This window comes from Papaver somniferum, chromosome 11, assembly GCF_003573695.1.
Source record: "Papaver somniferum cultivar HN1 chromosome 11, ASM357369v1, whole genome shotgun sequence".
NCBI lineage: Eukaryota > Viridiplantae > Streptophyta > Magnoliopsida > Ranunculales > Papaveraceae > Papaver > Papaver somniferum.
In genome coordinates, this window is record NC_039368.1 from 87,105,006 (window position 1) to 87,125,942 (window position 20,937).

At 43.2% G+C, this 20,937-nt stretch overlaps 1 long non-coding RNA gene across 1 annotated transcript; it reads left to right on the forward strand.

Annotated features, from left to right (window-relative positions):
* The first annotated feature begins 15,213 nt into the window (after window positions 1–15,213).
* Window positions 15,214–16,940, forward strand: LOC113323281. Its single transcript, XR_003347523.1, has 2 exons — window positions 15,214–15,475; window positions 16,338–16,940. It is a non-coding gene; the product is annotated as an uncharacterized LOC113323281 (long non-coding RNA).
* Window positions 16,941–20,937: the final 3,997 nt, after the last annotated feature.

Consider the following 20,937-nt stretch of genomic DNA (forward strand, 5'->3'; position numbering starts at 1 on the left):
TATTAGTCGCAAACGCACCAAGTATTTAGACAAATGCACAACTCATGGTTATGGATTTGGTGTTTTAGCTTTCTCAACACTAGGTGAGTTTGGAGATGATTTTATTGTTTTTTTAAATAGATTGAAGAACTGTTTATCTAACTTTGATGCTAACTATAAGATAGGCAGTTCTCCTTTTCAAAAGGTTGGAGTAGCTATTCAAAAAGGTGTTGGGGTTAAAATCGTAAAACCGTACAGCTGACATGACGTCACTATGACCATTAGCACATTTATTGAATCGATCAGCATGTCTACATAGGAATTACCAGGGTACCTTTTTTTACGTGTCATGTTCCTCGGCAGAACCCTTAACATTGACCGACATCATCTATGTCAAACCCTAATTCTCATGCTACCACGCCAAGGCATGCCAACCATGCCATCCGCACCACTGTGCCAATGGAAAACCATGCCAGCCACATCTCTGAGCCAAGGCATGCCAACCATGCCAGCCTCACCACTGTGCCAATGGCACACCATGCCAGCCACATCTCCGCGCCAAGGCATGCCAACCATGCTAGCCGCACCACTGTGCCAATGGCAAACCATGCCAGCCACATCTCCGCGCCAAGGCATGCCAACCATGCCAGCCGCACCACTGTGCCCATGGCAAACCATGCCAGCCACGTATACCGCGCCAAGGCATGCCAACCATGCTAGCCGCACCATGCGCCAATGGCATGCTAAACCCTTGGCCCCACCATGCCAAGCCAACCGAACCTTGCCTTGGACCCAACCATGCTAGCCTCACCATGCGCCAATGGCATGCCAAACCCTTGGCCCCACCATGCCAATTCAATCGCACCTTGCCTTGACCCTACCATGCCAATCCGTTCGTACCAAACCCTAGTCCCCACTATGCCAAGCCATCCGTGCCATTGGCCCCACCATGCCGGCCTTCCCCATGCAGCTACCAAAACGAAGGCGTGCGACGATCAACGACCAACCTTCCATCCTAGATGCAATTCCTAGCCGTCCAAGGTCACCAAACAACGCATGGTAACCTTTGGCCCAAAACCCTAGTTTTGCCACGCCAAACCGTGCCAAGGCATGCCATGCCACATGTGCCAATGGCATGCCAACCACCTTGCCGCGCCATACCATGCCGGCCTTCCCCATGCGGCTACCAAAATGAAGGCGTGCGACGATCAACGACCACCCTTCCATCCTGGATGCAAATCCTAGCTGTCCAAGGTCGCCAAACAACGCATGGTAACCTTTGGCCCAAAACCCTAGTATTGGCCACGCCAAACCGCGCCAAGGCATGCCATGACACATGTGCCAATGGCATGCCAACCACCTTGTCGCGCCATACCATGCTGGCCTTCCCCATGCGGCTACCAAAACAAAGGCGTGCGACGATCAACGACCACCCTTCCATCCTAGATGCAAATCCTAGCCGTCCATGGTCGCCAAACAACGTATGGTAACCTTTGGCTCAAAACCCTAGTTTTGGCCACGCCAAACCGTGCCAAGGCATGCCATGCCACATGTGCCAATGCCATGCCAACCACCTTGCCGCGCCATACCATGCCGGCCTTCCCTATGCGGATACCAAAATGAAGGCCTGCAACAATCAACAACCACTTTTTCATCTAAGATGCAGATCTTAGCCGTCCAAGGTTACCAGCTAACACATGGCAACCTTTGTCCCTAGTTTGGTCGCGCCTAAACAAAGTCAAAACCCTAAATTTTTGTCGTGCCTAAACTGGGCAATATTAAAGCCATACTGATCATACTTTCATGCCACTGGCTACCAAACGAAAGGTTGCAATAATCAACGGCTACCTTCCTCTTAAGATGCAAAATCTCGACTGTTGAAGGTCACCACCGAGCCGGCAAGTTTCCCAAGCTCAACTTGCCAGACAACAACAACATTCTACATGTTTTCCACGAAAACACTCGAGACATCAACACATGTCATAAACTGGGGGATGCTCATTGGGTATTGGTTTGGCGGTTTACAACGTGCGGCGTACACTATGCTCGTTATAAGAAAGTGTCATAAGGATGAGGCGGTTAGTAAATACAGGGAGTAATGGTGAAACGCTTTATTTTATGGAACATCAATTCCAAGCGTTACCGGTTACCACCTCCTCCCATTTACTCACCCGTTTTTCATTTCTTAATGAGACCAGACTACGTTTCACTTCGACTTGTATAAATAGGCATTACCTATTTCCACCGAACAACAAGTTTTGGTCAGGAATATACAACACTCAGAAATCACATGTTAGCTTTCCCATCTGTTAGCTTACGCTTCCTGATACAAGTCAAAACAACTACTCTTCCTGAATCAACTATTCTGGTCTCAACACTCTCTTCGCTTCCGTCCCCAAAACCAACCCTTCTCCTCCACTTTGTGACCGAAGCAAGTCTGGAACAGCCATTTCTTGGTTTAGGCCGGACTTGTACAAATTGATCTCAGTACATTGTTTAGGGTTTAGACTTGTTTCTCACTCACATCACATGAAATTACCGAAATCGGCAGAAACTGTTTTCACCCTCAAACAATTGGCGACCACAGTGGGAGATTAATCTTTCGATTACAATGTCAATTTTCGACCATCGATCTCGTGCTTTGACCCAGACATCAAGGCGGTAGAAGCAGGCGATCCGCTCAGGGATCGACGACTCAGTTACCAGACGACCCGATTATCAGTCTTGACACGGCGAAGGATGACTGGGGACTTCCTAGAGGTTAAAAGCGAACGATCCAACAAGGGATCGACGACTCGATTATCATATGAGACGACTGGGGACTTTCCACAATCACGGCGGTGCCTCCATAAAACTCGGTGTTACACCCGGAAGATTTCCTTTTCATCAGGAGACCTGAAAAACCGAGTAAGTCTTACTTAGACAAAATACATGGTTTGATATTTCAAGTTTTCACGGGAATGATAAAACCGATAGCCATGTTATGTTTCACCCCATGTCATCTACCGACACGCAAAGCTCATGGTTCCATGGTTTTCCTGGGATGTTTGTGTCACTTGCAATTGTAACCAAGACAACATCATTCCCAAAACAATCCATTCCAAAACAATTCATTCCAAAAGAATAATCCAAAACCCTTAAGGTAACATTTGTCTATCAACCCAAAAATCCAGGAAATCAAAACTATAAACTAGGCGTTTCATTTGCCTTTCAAAAATAAAAAAAAAAAACTAAAAATAAGAAGTTCAGAAGACAGAAATACATTCAAGGAAAGTTTTTCAACAATGGCTTTCTCTTCTTAGCAAGAGAATCCTTCGTGCTTTGGAGAGCCTCCCTCTTCAACTTCAGCTTCTTGGATAATTTTTCGACTTCCGCTTCCTGCTTCTTCACCATATCCGTAGAAGGACCTTCCACTGTTTCGACCAACAACTTTTCAACCTCAGAGAAACCTTCAACGAACCAAGGAACATTGAACTCGAAGTTTACACACGTGTCACGATGGAACCTCCATCTCGAGATTACATCCTCAGAAACAGTATTACCGGTCACGTTGCACATGTCGTCAATCGAAGACAAAGCTTCCTTCACACACTTAACCAACGAAAATCGACTAGTAACTTTCTTGGTCGTGGCGATATGTCCGTAGCTTTCCCATATCTTGGTGTATAACGCCGCATGTTTGGCTGGCACGCTAAATCCCCCGATCAACACATGATCCGGATAAGGAACCAGGTATGGAGGGTTAAAAGTGGCGCCCGCGTCTACATCAGCAACCAGCAAGGGATTCCTAACGAAAATTGCACCTGCGACCACTGGAGTACTCGCCATTTTCTGAGTCACAACGATGTTTTCATCTCGATCAACGTCCATTTCAAGGTCGCCCGGTGCGGCTGCCATAATTGGAGACAAATATGTATCACCACCAGTCTCTGTCTCAGGGCCATCTTCAGAAACGATTTCCCCCTATGACATCACAGATTAGATATTTTCCAAAGAGAAAAAAAAAAAAAGAACATGCGGGAGACTCACTGATTCGCTTTCCGACTGGCTAGAGGAATATTCAGGACTGATGTCGGAAGAACTACTCTCGCCATCACTGAACTCTGATCTTTCATCCTTCTCGGGTTCCCCATCGTCACTGATAGGCTCAGCACCGCCACCCTCCATCTCGAGAAGCGATGTTTTCTGACTACTTGCAAGTTTGGTAAAGGCGTTCACGCTGCTGAGACCCTACGCAAGATACAAAGACGGATACCCAGGAAAGAAACAAGGATATACACGATCCAACTAAGGTCAAGAGGAAAATCGCACGTACCCGCATATTGGACGAACTGAAAGTCGGTAGGGCTACTGAAACTGACTGGGAACCATCTGCATGGATTTTAGATCTTCGCTCCTTCACTTGGGGACTATCTGCATTCGGGCTAACGGATTTTCGCTTGGGCGAAGAAGGATCCCTCAGCAGTGGATGCTCCGTAAAACCGTAGGAGAAAGCTTACCACGACGGTTTTCTATCACATCATTCACGAATCCATGAAAAACGAGAAACTCATTCTGCCAAAATATGTTATATTTGGAGGTTGTTGATGGATTTCGTTCCGCAAGCAGGAAAGGGAGACTTTTACCCGACACAAGAACAGTACCATCGAGAATAGTTGGCAACGAGACTTCTGGAACAACCGGCTGACAAACAAGTGGGACCCCTTGGTCAAAACCCATATGCCGAGCCGCCCTATCGATATTGTAAGAGACTGCTTTGCAAGATCCTCGAAAGAAAGACGGCACATAACCGGGCTTGAAGCTTCGCATGAACACCATCTCTCCAACACTCATATCCTCTTTATCAGAAGACAAAGACATGCTCGGAGCAGAAGCAAAGGTACTGATCTGAGTTATGGACGCATGCACCGGAGCCCATGGACGAGAATTGACCGTGTGCGAGTTGTCAAGGAATCCAACCAGGTTCGAACCAATCTTCGGCGCTTATTCGACCAGCGCAGTATCCTAGAGCCACCCCAAGACTCGGGAAGTACGGCCAACAATTTTGGAGCATACCTTTCGAAGTGATCCCACATCCATGCTTGGAGAAAGGCGGCATGAATATACGAATCCACCTTCATGTAACCATTTGAAGCGCACATGTCCGCGACCAGCTGATCCAAGTGTGTGTACATAAAACCAAGAAACAAGTCGCCAATAGGGAGAACGACACCTTTTGCCAATTTTATGGAAAACTTGATAAGTTCCTGTCTTATCTCCTTCTTACCCGAGCCGTCATCGAAAATATCTCTGGATAACCAAAGAGCCAAGAACGCCGCGACATGAAGCGTACTATTCTTATGATTCGGCTCCAACTCATCGGGAAACCACTAAGACACCCACCAGCCATAGAAGCACCTCGTCTCGTTTTCTTTCCGAACAAATTCTTTTGATTTCGCAACCAGACGGCGCACATTTCTTTTTCATCTGCAGACAATTTGACATCGAGGTTTCCTATTACAGGAAGGTTCAGCAACATGGCCACGCTCTCTAAGGAGATAGTCATTTCACCCCACCTGTATATGTCCGTGTGAGTGTCTGGACACCATCTGAAAATAAAAGCAACCAATCCTGGAATATCTTTCCTAATTTGAAGCACTGCGGAAGCCGCGACAACATCAATGATCTGCGCCTTGGTCAAACTGGCTTTTACACATTCCTGGCTCATCATGAATCGCATCCATTTCTCAAAGGGACGCAACAGACTCACAGAGATTTTAAAGTAAATAGGAGAAGCATGATATTCTTTCCTCTGAAGACAAAACCTTATTACACCTCCTGGACGAACCGACCGGGCCTCTTCTTCACTTTCTGGACCAGTCAGAAGAATCGACACATACTTGGGATGATTTCTACTAATCGTGGTGTATGTTGTAAAGAACTCATCCTCTATGTTTGGATTGGAATTGCCAACATCTTTAGGTACGGCGGAACTTTTATCAAATGACATCCTAACGAAAATTCTCTCACGCTACTTCCACCTTCAAAATAACTACAATGGAAAAATACGAAGAGAAATTATTACGGAAAGTGCATGGAAATTATTTTATCATACACTGGAGATTCATTCTGGACGCAACCCAATTTGTTTCAAAATCATAATGCACATAGGAAAAGAAATGGGGACTGACAGACCCTGCATCACCACCTCATGCCAAGACCGTACCCTGCAGCGGGAAATTTGCGCTCGGCCGAGGAGGCGCGCCCCACCACGGGAACCATACACACGGTCACACCAGGAAAAAGGAGTAAACCCTAGAAGCTAGGTTTGTGCGGGAAGGGAATGACAATTACCAGCTCATGCATGCCTACTTTGCACGGTAATTGAGGCGTCCAACATTACTACGGTATTCACGCCTAAATGTTACTACAAGTTCGTGCAAAGCATACCTACGGCTAGGATTCATACCAACGTATAAGGACAACATTTCTATAAGTTCATGAAAAGGTACGCCTACAGCTAGGGTTTGCACTAACACAAAAAAAAAACAAGAAAAGCAAGCTAAAGAGGAAGTGTTGGAAGACATACCTGGGATTCGCTCGTCTGCTTTACTGTTACCACACGGCCAGAATAAAAAAAAATAGGTGTGAAGTAAAAGGAGAGGCCGGCCCTCCTTTTATAGGCGTGATACTTGGGGGTTTGAATAAGGAAAGGACTTCCTATTTGATTCAAGTAAGGAAAAGAGGCAATCGGGCCCGCGAAGACCAATCACCATGCCAAGACCGTCCGCGGCATTGCCTTGGCCCCACCACGCCAAGCCGTCCGCCATGCTTGCCTCACCAGGACCGCGCCATGCCTTGGCCCCACATGCCAAGCCGTCCGCGCATGCTTTGCCTCACCAAACTGCGCCATTGCCTTGGCCCCACCACGCCAAGCCGTCCGCCATGCTTTCCTCTCCAGGACCGCACCATGCCTTGTCCCCACATGCCAAGCCGTCTGCGCATGTTTTGCCTCACCAAAATGCGCCATTTCCTTGCACCATCTTGCCGCGCTGTGACTTGCCGCACCAACACCGACAACTCGCCAAGCCAGCGTCATGATGTTGCTTAACCCAGCCAAGGTGATGCATAGCCAAACTAAGCCGACGATCTTCATCTCACCACTTCACGGTCTACACCACGAATAAAATCTATGCAAGGCCGCCAAACACGAGGATCATTGACTCTCCTTACCTCTCGAAAAAGGTTAGTCGGACCTTCCTTACCATCTTTTTATGAATTGTCGTTTCGATTTTTGTCCTTGCCCGTTACCATCTTATGCTTACCTCGCAACAATGCTCCTGTTCCGAGCTAAGCAGGGGACTTAATGTTGATGGTGGTTTTTAGCTTAGGGTTAAAATCGTAAACCCGTACAACTGACAAGACGTTACTATGACCATTAGCACATTTATTGAATCGATCAGCATGCCTACGTAAGAATTACCAGGGTACCTTTTTTTATGTGTCATGTTCCACGGCATAACCCTTAACATTGACCGACATCATCTATGCCAAACCCTAATTCTCATGCTACCGCGCCAAGGCATGCCAACCATGCCAGTCGCACCATTGTGCCAATGGAAAAGCATGCCAGCCACATCTCCACGCCAAGGCATGCCAACCATGCCAGCCGCACCACTATGCCAATGGAAAACCATGCCAGCCACATCTCCGCGCCAAGGCATGCCAACCATGCCAGCCGCACCACTGTGCCAAAAGCAAACCATGCCAGCCACATCTCCGCGCCAAGGCATGCCAACCATGCCAGCCACATCTCTGCATCAAGGCATTCCAACCATGTCAGCCGCACCACTGTGCCAATGGCAAACCATGCCAATCACATATCCGCGCCAAGGCATGCCAACCAAGCCAGCCGCACCACTGTACCAAAGGAAAACCATGCCAGCCACGTCTACCGCGCCAAGGCATGCCAACCATGCTAGCCGCACCATGCGCCAATGGCATGCCAAACCCTTGGCCCCACCATGCCAAGCCAACCACACCTTTCCTTGGCCCAAACCATGCTAGCCGCACCATGCGCCAATGGCATGCCAAACCCTTGGCCCCACCATGCCAAGCCAACCGCGCCTTGCCTTGGCCCCAACCATTCTAGCCGCACCATGCGCCAATGGCATGCCAAACCCTTGGCCCCATCATGCCAAGCCAACCGCACCTTTCCTTAGCCCCACCATGTCAAGCCGTCCGTACCAAACCCTTGGCCCCACTATGCCAAGCCATCCGCGCCATTGGCCTTGGCCCTACCATATCGGCCTTCCCTATGCGACTACCAAAACGAAGGCGTGCGACGATCAACGACCACCCTTCCATCCTAGATGCAAATCCTAGCCGTCCAAGGTCGCCAAACAACGCATGGAAACCTTTGGCCCCAAACCCTAGTTTTGGCCACGCCAAACCGCGCCAAGGCATGCCATGCCACATGTGCCAATGTCATGCCAACCACCTTGCCGCGCCATACCATGCCGTCCTTACCCATGCGATTACCAAAACGAAAGCGTGTGACGATCAACGGACACCCTTCCATCCTATATGCAAATCCTAGCCGTCCAAGGTCGCCAAACAACGCATGGTAACCTTTGGCCCAAAACCCTTGTTTTGGCCACGCCAAACCGCGCCAAGGCATGCCATGCCACATGTGCCAATGGCATGCCAACCACCTTGCCGCGCCATACCATGACGTCCTTACCCATGCGACTACCAAAACGAAAGCGTGCGACGATCAACGGACACCCTTCCATCGTGGATGCAAATCCTAGCCGTCCAAGGTCACCAAACAACGCATGGTAACCTTTGGCCCAAAAACCTAGTTTTGGCCACGCCAAACCGCGCCAAGGCATGCCATGCCACATGTGCCAATGGCATTACAACCACCTTGTCGCGCCATACCATGCTGGCCTTCCCCATGCGGCTACCAAAACGAAGGCGTGCAACGATCAACGGCCACCCTTCCATCCTGGATGCAAATCCTAGTCGTCCAAGGTCGCCAAACAACGCATGGTAACATTTGGCCCAAAACCCTAGTTTTGGCCACGCCAAACCGCGCCAAGGCATGCCATGACACATGTGCCAATGGCATGCCAACCACCTTGCCGCGCCATACCATGCCGGCCTTCCCCATGCGGCTACCAAAACGAAGGCGTGCGACGATGTACGACCACCCTTCCATCCTAGAAGTAAATCCTAGCCGTCCAAGGTCGCCAAACAACACATGGTAACCTTTGGCCCAAAACCCTAGTTTTGGCCATGCCAAACCGCGCCAAGGCATGCTATGCCACATGTGCCAATGGCATGCAAACCACCTTGCCGCGCTATACCATGCCGGCCTTCCCTATGCGGATAACAAAACGAAGGCCTGCAACAATCAACAACCACTTTTTCATCTAAGATGCAGATCTTAGCCATCCAAGGTTACCAGCTAACACATGACAACCTTTGGCCCTAGTTTGGTCGCGCCTAAATAAAGCCAAAACTCTAACTTTTGGCCGCGCCTAAACTGGGCCATATTAAAGCCATACTGATCATACTTTCATGCCACTGGCTACCAAACGAAAGATTGCAATAATCAACGGCTACCTTCCTCTTAAGATGCAAAATCTCGACCGTTGAAGGTCACCACCGAGCGGGCAAGTCTCCCAAGCTCAACTTGCCAGACAACAACAACATGCTACATATTTTCCACGAAAACACTCGAGACATCAACACATGTCACAAACTGGGGGATGCTCATTGGGTATTGGTTTGGCGGTTTACAGCGTGCGGCGTACACTACGCTCGTTATAAGAAAGTGTCATAAGGAAGAGGCGGTTAGTAAATACAGGGAGTAATGGTAAAACGCTTTATTTTATGGAACATCAATTCCAAGCGTTACCAGTTACCACCTCTTCCCATTTACGCACCCGTTTTCCATTTCTTAATGAGACCAGAGTACGTTTCACTTCGACTTGTATAAATAGGCATTACTTATTTCCACCGAACAACAAGTTTTGGTCAGGAATATACAACACTCAGAAATCACCTGTTAGCTTTCCCATCTGTTAGCTTACGCTTTCTGATACAAGTCAAAACAACTACTCTTCCAGAATCAACTATTCTGGTCTCAACAGTCTCTTCGCTTCCCTCCCCAAAACCAACCCTTCTCCTCTACTTTGTGACCGAAGCTAGTCTGGAACGGCCATTTCTTGGTTTAGGCCGGACTTGTACAGATTGATCTCTCGAACCTAAAGTACTCCCTTGCAGTACATTGTTTAGGGTTTAGACTTGTTTCTCACCCACATCACATGAAATTACTGAAACCAGCAGAAACTATTTTCATCCTCAAACACCTGTGTAATTACTACTCTTTGTTTTCAATAAAATCCTTGAGTGGTATTTTTTTTGTTTTTTGTTTTGTTTTTTTAAATTAGTGTTCTTTTCTCTTAGTTTTCTGAGTGTATAGTCTTCTTCTTAATTTTCTGCATTTGAGCAAGACCTGATACACTACAAGAACTGCCTGTTCTTCGGTCCTGCTGTGTTTTTGTGCATGTGCTGTAACTGTTTGGTTTTTCTCCTGAATGATGCATACGGGCAAGGATGCTATGATTTTCCCCTTTAGGGATTTCCATGGGTGCCTATATGGGGGAATTAGGAGTAAGGTATTTGCATGTTTAATCTCTCATTTAAAGAGATTGCAGTTCTGCAACATGGATAGGAAGAATGCACTTCAGCAGACCATCAGTTGTGACTTGAATGTGTTCGTTGGTTTAGAGAATACTCTGAGGACATTGAAGAAATGGTTGTGTTTTGACTGGATCGGTATACTATCCTGGAGTAGGGCGTGCTAACATGGAGACATTGATGTTAGGCCTGCAACAGTTGTTGGTGATGTAGTCGAACAATATTAGGGGTACCACGGCCTGACACAATCACACTTCAGCTGGACAGTGACATTGATCTTAAAATTGAGACACTGGACGCGGTATTTCGAGCTCATATTCGCACTATGAAGATCATTTTAATAGGGTGTGGGCTGTCTTTTTCCCACGCTTTAAAGGCTGCACTTCTGAAGGTTGCAGCAGAACTTAATCTGATTAGAAATTTGGGTAGATTGTTGTTACTTCCTCGTTGTACGCTGCGAGTTTTCAGACCTCAGGGTAGAGCAGAGTGCAAGTCAGGGAATTGTAAAGCGATGCAACAGACACAAATACTTCATGCACTAGCAACTTGGGGGGAAACCGGTGGAACACAACAGCTTTTTAGGGAGGTTCTACAGATACCACGAACTGGAGGTTTTAAAAATGCTGATGATGACGCTAAAGAGGAAGACAACAAGCTAACCAATGTTTCAACCTGCTTACGAAAATTAGCAGATGGACACTTCACTGCTGCAGTCAACGCCATCGGTTCATCGGGGGTAGCGCCTAACAATGTGGAGACACGAAAAGCGCTTGAAGATAAACATACGACCATGCCCCCTCCATGCAAAACAAACATTCCGCTGCATGATATACCTTTTCTAGATGAAGAAGGGACTGTTTTGAATTTTATTAAGTCTTTCCCAAAGGAAATTTGTGCGGAAAGAATGGCCTTCGGGCACAACATTTGCTGGATGCATTTTTTGGCGAAGGTTCCATTGTTGCTGCTCACTTAGTCACGGAAATAACAAGGGTGGTTAATTTGTGGTTGAGCGGTAGATGCCCACTTAACCTTGCGGAGCTCATTGCATCAGCACCCTTAACACCTCTCCTTAAACTGGACAAAAGCATCCGTCCTATTGGTGTTGGGACGATTTTGCATCGTCTTGTGTCCAAGGTAGCAATGGAGGGGGTTGGCAAAGACATAACAACTTACTTACAGGAATTTTAGTTTAGGGTGGGTGTCTCAGGAGGCGTTGAGGAAATCCTACATGCTGTGAACATGTATGTCATTAAACATCATACAGATGCTAGCCTTACCATGTTAACTGTGGACTTCACCAATACTTTTAATTTAGTTGACCGAACAGCCATGCTTCATGAGGTACGTAAGCTATATTCATCTACATCTTCGTGGGTTGAATACTTGTATGGAAAACCTGCAAGATTGTATGTGGGAGACTATTATATTTATTCGTCTACATGAGTACAACAAGGGGACCCTTTGGGGCCATTGTTGTTCGCTTTGGTGCTTCATTAGCTTATAGCAAAGATAAATGAACAGTGCACACTATCCTTACAGGCTTGCTACTTTGATGATGGTACTGTTATTGGTGACACTGCATAAGTGGCCAAGGAACTCACAATTATCCAGATAGAAGGGCCTGAGCTGGGGCTTATATTGAATATTAAGAAAACAAATTTTTTTTGGCCCTCTTGTGATGGATGGAAGGTAAGGGATGGGATGTTCCCTGCTGGAATATCAAGGCGAGGTAATGGGGTCAAACTATTGGGTGGTGCGGTCATCCTTGATGATGGGTTTGTAAAGGGACTTTCCGTTAGGAGAGCAGAGAAGGCATTAGATTTAATGCAAGTTTTATCCAAGCTCCATGATCCTTAGAGTGAATTGTTACTCCTTCGTGTGTGTATGGGCATCTCCAAGATGCTCTTTGGGATTCGTATTTGTTTCCCAGAATACACTACAGAAGCAGTGGATATTTTTGATAGAGGATTGAGAGAGGTGGTATATGGAATCGTGGTTTGTGGGGGGTCCTTTCTTTGGGTAGTTACAGTGGAGGTTATCCACCCTACCTATTAGATATGGAGTCCTTGGCTTATACACTGCAAAGGAGGCGTCATATTATGCCTTTCTAGCATCACGTGTGCAATCCTGGGGGTTACAAGATCACATATTAAGGGATGGGGGAGTGGAAGGCATGGATGACAATTTTCATAAGGCTTTGAAGGCAAGCAGAAGAGAAATACTATCCCCACTCGGACCAAGACATAACTTTTACCAAAAGTTTATTGTGATCTTTTTGTTCAAGCAACTCTTCCTGATTATGACTTTAGCAGCTTCACCCGTAAGGACACCGCCCCCCTTAAAGCACAAAGCAACCTGGCGAGTGCTCTTTTTGGTAAAGTGGTTAAAGGAATGGATCGAGTTTAAGAGTTATCATACAGGCAGAAAGCTGTATTTGGTTGCTTGCTTGCGAGCAGCGCATTCCCATGACTTTCTTCTCGTTATTCCAATTGAGGGCCTTGGACAGAAGATATCACCCGTGGAGTATCGATCCATCCTTAAACACATGTTAATGATCCCTTTATACCCTCCAAATTCACGCTTCCCTGCTTGTTTCAAGGTTGCTTAGACACATATGGGGAACATGCAGTCCATTGTAAAGTAGATTCTGGTTTTAAATATAGATATGATCATGTGAGAGATACTTTATATGATGTATTATGGCGAGTTGGTATTTCAGCAAAGAAAGAAGCGGCTGTCAACTTTTCGATAAACCCACTGGAGGGAAGATCCATACTCAGGCCAGCAGACGTTCTTATTTTTGGATGGGCTAATGGAAAACACGCATGTGTTGACCTCAATGGGGTTTCTCCGTAGTAGGCATTGGACATGACACTTTTACAGTTGAGGGCTGCCTTAGGTAAGATAGATGATAGACACATTTTTATGTCTAAGTTGTCCTCAATTTTCTGTATTGTTGGTACTCGGATTTGTGTTATTTTGGTATTTTGTGTTTTTGTAGCTATTTTTGGGAAATAATACATTGTTGGAAAAATCGGCTCGAAAAATTATGTGGAACACCCCCGAAGGAAAACTGCTAAACGGACCCCAGCTTTGGATAAGGGGCACCTCAATTACTACGGGGCGCCTCAGTTGGGCATCTGCTATTCACACCCCCTGTTTGGTTAGGGGGACTCCATCTTCATCGTTTCAAAATTTCAATTTTGGCGGGAAAAGCTCACAGGCTATGGCAGAATTTAAGGTTCGTAATTTGAAGATGTTTTAAAGTGACTCGACGGATGAAACTCTTTTTGCTGACTTGAATGGGCCTAGCCGGATTGGTTTTGGTCTTCGGTTCGACTGCAATTGGCTAAATAATCCGGGAGAAGAAAAACAAGGCAGCTTATTTACGAAAGATGTTTTTCACGAGTTGCAGAAGTTAAGACATGTTCTGTGTCTATTTGGAGTGTGCTTAGATGCAACATAAGCGTGTAGGAGCGAAAAAAGAGAAGTTGGCAGCTTACAGACGCGTAGAAGAGTTAAATAGGGAAAGAAATCTCGGTAATATGCAGAGGAGTAAAGAGAAGATTTTGGGCATTAACTCGAGATATTTTGAGGTCCTGTCGATTATAAAAGAAGTTCTTGGGGGTCAGAGAAGGGGATTGAGAGTTTGGGAGAAGTTTAGATCGAGAACAGAGTGAAAAATCAAGTGGCAGGAAAATAGTTTTCTGCTGGTGCATGAAGAACATTAGACCCTACAAAATTGTCGTTTATGCTACAGTGTCAATGGCAGTTATCTTTTATCGTTCATTGCAACTGTTATTTTGAAACAATTATAAGCGTTACAAATCTCTGTTTTTCATATATTTTCATCCTTGTAAACACCTTTTGAGCAATGGAAAATTCCTTTGAGTGTGTTTTCACCATGCGGAGCTAGAACCCATCACTGGGACGACGAAGGAAGTTGTTTTTCACCCATGTGGCAATTAAATTAATTCTTTTATAACTATTTGCATAGAATTTAATTGTTTTATGATTTCTATTAATTATTTGTTGTTTTGTCTGATGTCGCATGCTTAGTTTTAATTACTTTTGATGCGTCATGCTCACAACTTACAACTAATGTTTTATGAAATCTACTTTGGCAAAGAATATAGTTAATATTACTTTTATTTTGAGCTATAATTGCCTAGGATTAATTTCTGAACCACTTGAATATGAAAAACAATGAAATCCTGAGTCCCAGTAAATTCTTCATCCTGTGATAATATTTTGTATATAATTTCTTATTATTAGTATTTTTATATTTAAGTCTAGAATCAATTCAACAAAGTCCGAGTGAATGACAATTCTTCTTATTACTATTCAAAATTTGATTAATAACGAAGCACGAGAAAGCATGTATCGATAATGGACACGCTTTTATCCCCTTTTCTTTTGATACTTTTGGTTTCTTGGCTCCAGAGGCGGTTGGACTCCTCAAGAGAGTCCAGAAAGTCATGCACAGTAATGTCATGACCCCGGGTTCGAGAGAGTTTGTTTTTAAAAGGATAGGCTTTGCAATTCAAAAAGGTCTTGCGGCGCAGCTTGTTGCTCGCTTGCCTGCTGTGTAAGAACTTATTTGAGAGATTTTTCTTCTTCTCTGTGAATTTAGGGTTTGTAGATTCAGTATCATCGGTGTTGTATTTTGAATTTAGGGTTTTTTATTGGTTTTTCTTCCTTTTGCTTTATAACTCCGTGCAGAGTTCATAAATCCGTGAGAGTTTTCGTCGATTGATGCTGGATGCTATTCTGGGTTTTAAGGATTCACACCACCAATTGGTTTTTTGTAAGTGATTTCGTTGCTCTGTATAAGTATTCGGTGTAGCAGATTTGTGCAAAGGTTTTGAAATTCGATTTAGGGGTTTTGAGATTTGGTTTCTTGTGTGAGTAATTGATGTTACAGTATTATGGGTGTTTGAATTTGAAGTTTAGGGTTAACAATTTTAGTAATTGTTTTGATTTTGTGCTTTATGATTGATTCATCATATTTAGAGGGTATAGAAACTGCCATTGATCTCGTCTTTGAGAGCGGTTGTTTTTCAGGCTGTTTCTTTGAGCAGTTAGTATTTTGGGGTTCCCTGTAGAAAATTGAAGGCTTTGCTGTTGTAGTAGGGTTATTGTTTGTTGTATTTGGATTCTGCAGTGGGGTTATTGTTTGGTGTTGATGAACTGGGGTTAAATGTTTTTGTGTGTGTGACTAGTAGTAGCAGGAGGTATTTTGAAGAGTTGGGTGTGTGTAGAAGCAGTAACATGGGGTTTTTGTTCATCATAGAGGAGTACAGTGCTCTGAGTTTGAAGTTTGTTTGAAGTTTCCTGGATGTTTAATTAGTGTTTCAATGAATGGTCTTTTAAGGTTTCAATTGGGATTGTTTGCCTAATTTGAACTCTTAACTTCCCATTCCTTGAGTCATAATTGTCTTCTGGTTCTCTCTTTGGATTGGATTTTCGAATTAATTTGATATTCTCGCAATCTTGTTGAGTTTCAGAGGTAGTGATTGCTGTTTCTGTTGTTTGTTTTTTCTGAATTACTATGCCAAGAGTTACTAGGTCTAGGTATAGTGAGACACAATGCTTACGTTCCATCCCTCAAGGTTGTGTTAATCAAACTGCATATGAGTCTCATCAGTGCAGCATTGATGCATTTGTAGATTCACTTTTGGGATCGTCTTCATCGTCTTAGTTCGCATCCACATCATCATCTCCTCCCTCACCCCATCTCAACTCCCATCAACATCAACCTCACAGGGTGATAAGGTTCCTTGCCCATTCAAGGGATATGATGGATGTGTAGGTGGAGTTTATGGAAGGGGTTATGCTAATAGTGTCGTCTATCGCCATATATCAGATAAGCATTTCCCCATAGAGAAGGAGAAAGAAACCTGCAGAACACGTATAAAGACTAATCCAGATTGTTTTGCTGCTTGGGAAAACGTCTTACTTGACATGCAGATGTGGCTGTGATTTAAATGTATTCACATCCATGCATGGGAAAAGGCGTTTACTTCAAAATTACATAAGACAGATGTTATTGCAGGTCCTTTTAACGGACATGGTACTGAGTTCCCTATTCACGGTGTATTGAAGCCACATGATGGTGGTATGTCTAATAATGCAGTGGAATCTGGTAATTCTTGTGACAGTTCTGGTTTGAATGATGCAGTAGTTGGCTTGTCTTTCTCGATCATTATTATACAGTGACATAGTATTATTATGTAACATCAAAGTCCAATTGAATCACGACTTTAACAACAATAGTATGGTAATATGTATCGCTCCCCCTTAGTCAATACTCCATCTCGATTATGGAAACCACTCCCCCTTACACAATGATCCCAAAACCATATGTATTTGTAGTGTGAACTACATTATTTCTCTCCCTTTTTGTCAATAAAATTGGCAAAGGTAAAAGAACGGGATCATAATGAAATTTCCACAAGAGACATCTCATAGACTAAAAGAAAAAATACATACCAACTTAATTTAGATGCAATCATAAATCCGAAGCTAAATGCATTCATCAAGGAGTTTTAAGATACAAGATAACCCCTATAAAATTCCACATCCGCACACCCCGCAAGATATTGCCATTAAGCACAAGTTCAAAAGAACTCTCCCCCATTTGATATCATTCCCGAAAGAACAACAAGAGCGACCTTAATTTCGAAGGAAAAGAAGGATTTTTAATTGGACATCAAAAACCAAAGAAATGATTTTCTATATCCAATACTTAACCAAATTAATCACATGTAAACCCATGATTAATTTAATTGGAATATGCAACTAAGTCAAACCACAAAAATGATCGATTTAATTTATTGCGCTCAACATAAGTAAACTTGCGGAGCAACGACTAAACCAATCACATGAAGATGACTAACTTAACCGTTCAAATACTCAGCATAAGGAAAACCTTACGGAATATATGACTACATTAACCAAAGAACATGATTAGTATAGCCTTTCATATACTCAACACAAGAACTTGTGGAATATATGAAAACTCAACTAGATTAATTACAAGTGAACCTATAATTAATCTAATTGGAATATACAATCAAACTAATCACCGAAGTAATCAATTTAATTGTCACAAAAGAATAGTTTCGGAGCAAATAACTAAATAACCAATCAAGATGATTAATTTAGTTCAAGAGTGCTCAACATATAGCACCTCATGGAACAACCAAAAAAGCCAAAACTAATCGACTTAGTTGTATCGTGCTCAACATGAGATACACAATGGAGCCTTCATGGTAATACATAACAAAATGGATCAATGAAGATCAATACCGTGGATAACATACAAGGATCTATTCTATTTTCCATCTTTATATGCATAACAACATAATAGAATTTATCCTTGTCTTACAAAAGATTTCATCCTATTTTCCATTAAATACATGACTGCATAGGCATAAATTTTGTAATTGTCAAAAGTCCATTCGTCCTTTCATCAATACGAATATCAATTTATAAACGACTTTACTTTTGACAACATATGGTACCTTCAAGTTCACGGATGCAAGCAATACATATCCCATAAGAATATTGCAATACTTCAAAATCAAACAGATTAATACTACAATAACCATCATCCTCCAAATATTCTTAGAATTTAAAACCATAAACCTAAAAAATAACAATAAGAAGATGAAAACAAAAATAGCTATGTGTAGTCACAATCACTGCTATTCAAGGCACTAGTTATTCTTCCAACTAATCCAAAAAGAATACATACTAGATATTAATAAAAAGAACACGAATTACTCATCTTCTTCCTCATCAGAGATATTCCAAGATGCTTGAATTACGTTCAAATCCTCCTTGAGCTCGGGAAACTTGGTTGCAACCAAGGACAATTGTTCTTGAACACACATTACTCTTGAATCAACCTTCCTTACTCCTTTATGAATTTCTTGAAGAGTTTATTGTAGTAGGGTCGCTAAAATCAAGAGAAGCAATTCTTTGTCGTTTGCGAGCATTTTCCCTTACACGCCTAAAGGTACATGGACGAACCAATTTGGGGACCCCAAGAGAGTTGCCAATAGTTTTACAACCGCGATCTTGACAAATACGACTAATCAAGCAAGGGTATCCCAACATTTTGACGGGTGAAGTCATCGAGATCATTTGAGAGATAATGAATCCACAAACATCAAGACTAGAAATACCCGAATTAAGGAAATAAACCAATTCTGCAAATTCATTACTCCACCAAGAATTTTCAATTGTGGAGGGACAAAGGTTGGGAATACCAAGTTTTCCAAAATCCATCAAGGCAATACTAAGATCATTAGTGGGAAACTTTCTTTGACTCCAAATGACCTTCTTACCACAAAGCCCCGTAGAGATATCATCACATGAAGGACGTTCATCACAAGGTCTAGGAAGTCGTACGTTTCCTAACGGAATATTGGTAATCCTTGAAATTAAATCTCTATCAACAAGGAACCTTTTCTTACCAATCATGGATTTGAATTCCATTTTGTTGTGATCAACATCATGAATATTGGCATAGAAAATCCTTATAAGAGAATCAAATCCTTGACCTAGACCATCAAAGATATTTCCAAGCTTGAATTTTGAATAACATACTAAATCCTCTTCATGCCCACTGGAGAAATCTATCCTCTTTTCTAGAATGAAACCCTTATCAGCAATCTTATCAAACACTCTTTCACAAGAATCATTCACAAGCCTAATTCTAAGAGAGTTTTGGTTATAAGATGGATTCAAGCTAGAGGATTTTGACTTTTTGGAACTCCTTTTTGTGTCCTTAGATTTCACCATAGTTCTAAGAATTTGAGAGGAGCAAGAGGATAATACTTACTTGGATAGAGAACTTCAAACACCTTCCCTCTTGATTTCTTCAAAGAAGCTCTAATGGTGGAGAACCCCAAACCCTAGTTCACGTACACGGACGGAAGATAAGGAAGAAGAAGGTTCGCGGACCACATACATATAAATCCGTCATTCATGGGCTTGGGCTGAACACGAACCGTGACTTTCATAATACTTAAGGGATTTTCTTAGACCCTTTTCACATTAAGATATGCATCCAACATATAAGTGAAAGAAAACAGAAGCAATAGAAAGCTATAGCCAAGTACAACACAACTGTACACAACTCAAACCATTTCTTGCCTCATTTCAAGAGATGTACAAATGGGGTAAATTCCATCGTTGTTACCAAGAGGCATAATGTGTAGAGGAGTTCTCATGCGACATGTCTGGTTGATAAGTGTGAACAGTCCCTGAAGTATAATCAAAATAATGATGATAGTCAGGGAAGCTGGGGATTTCTATCCTTCGTTTGTTCGGGATAGAAGAAGGGTATTTTCGATTTCTGGGTTGTACAGTATTAACAACCTTAACACAACTAATACCCTTTCCGAAAAGATTCTTAGACTTATCAGAATTAAGTTTTTCTAAGAATTTAAGAACGCCTTCGAACGCTTTAAACAGATCTTTATCAATTGATCCGTCATGATAATATTCCTCATAGAGATCAAGAGTTAATCTGGTGAGGTTCCATATCCTTGAGTGTATTGAACGTTTTCCCTTCTTTTTATTTTTTTCTTTTGATTGCTTCTTAACATCTAAATCTTCCTTTTTAGATGAAGTGAGATTATTATGAGAACCAAGGGGTTTTAACCATAATAATCTCTGAGCAATCTTTATGAAATTCTGGCGTGCGTTACAGATGCCAGGAGCAAGCTTTCCGAAGAAATTTCCCATAGGGCAATTTATAAGGAACGAACAAACACAAACTTATTAGGTTTACCGTGTTTTCCTGCTCTGATACCAATTGAAAAGCGTGGGTCTAACAACACCACCCAATAATTCGATTAACAATCTGTATGGACTAACTTCAAAATACTTTGCTAGAGAATCAACTAGACAGTCAGACTCAATCTAGATTAAAGTATCTCAAGGAGTTAATATCTCTCACTTGTTTTGATTTACTCAAGCTAAAACAATAGAGAGTCTTTAATCAAACACAAGAAATAACTTGGACGGTACCAAAGACCAATGTCCAAGGATCAATCAACAATCAAAGGTTGGATTTCCAATTGATGATCTTAACACACAACTTGTATTATTTCAATTATATAAAATATAATGCGGAAAAGAAATAACACAGACACCAGAAGTTTTGTTAACGAGGAAACCGCAAATGCAGAAAAACCCCGGGACCTAGTCCAGATTGAATACACATTGTATTAAGACGCTACAGACACTAGCTTA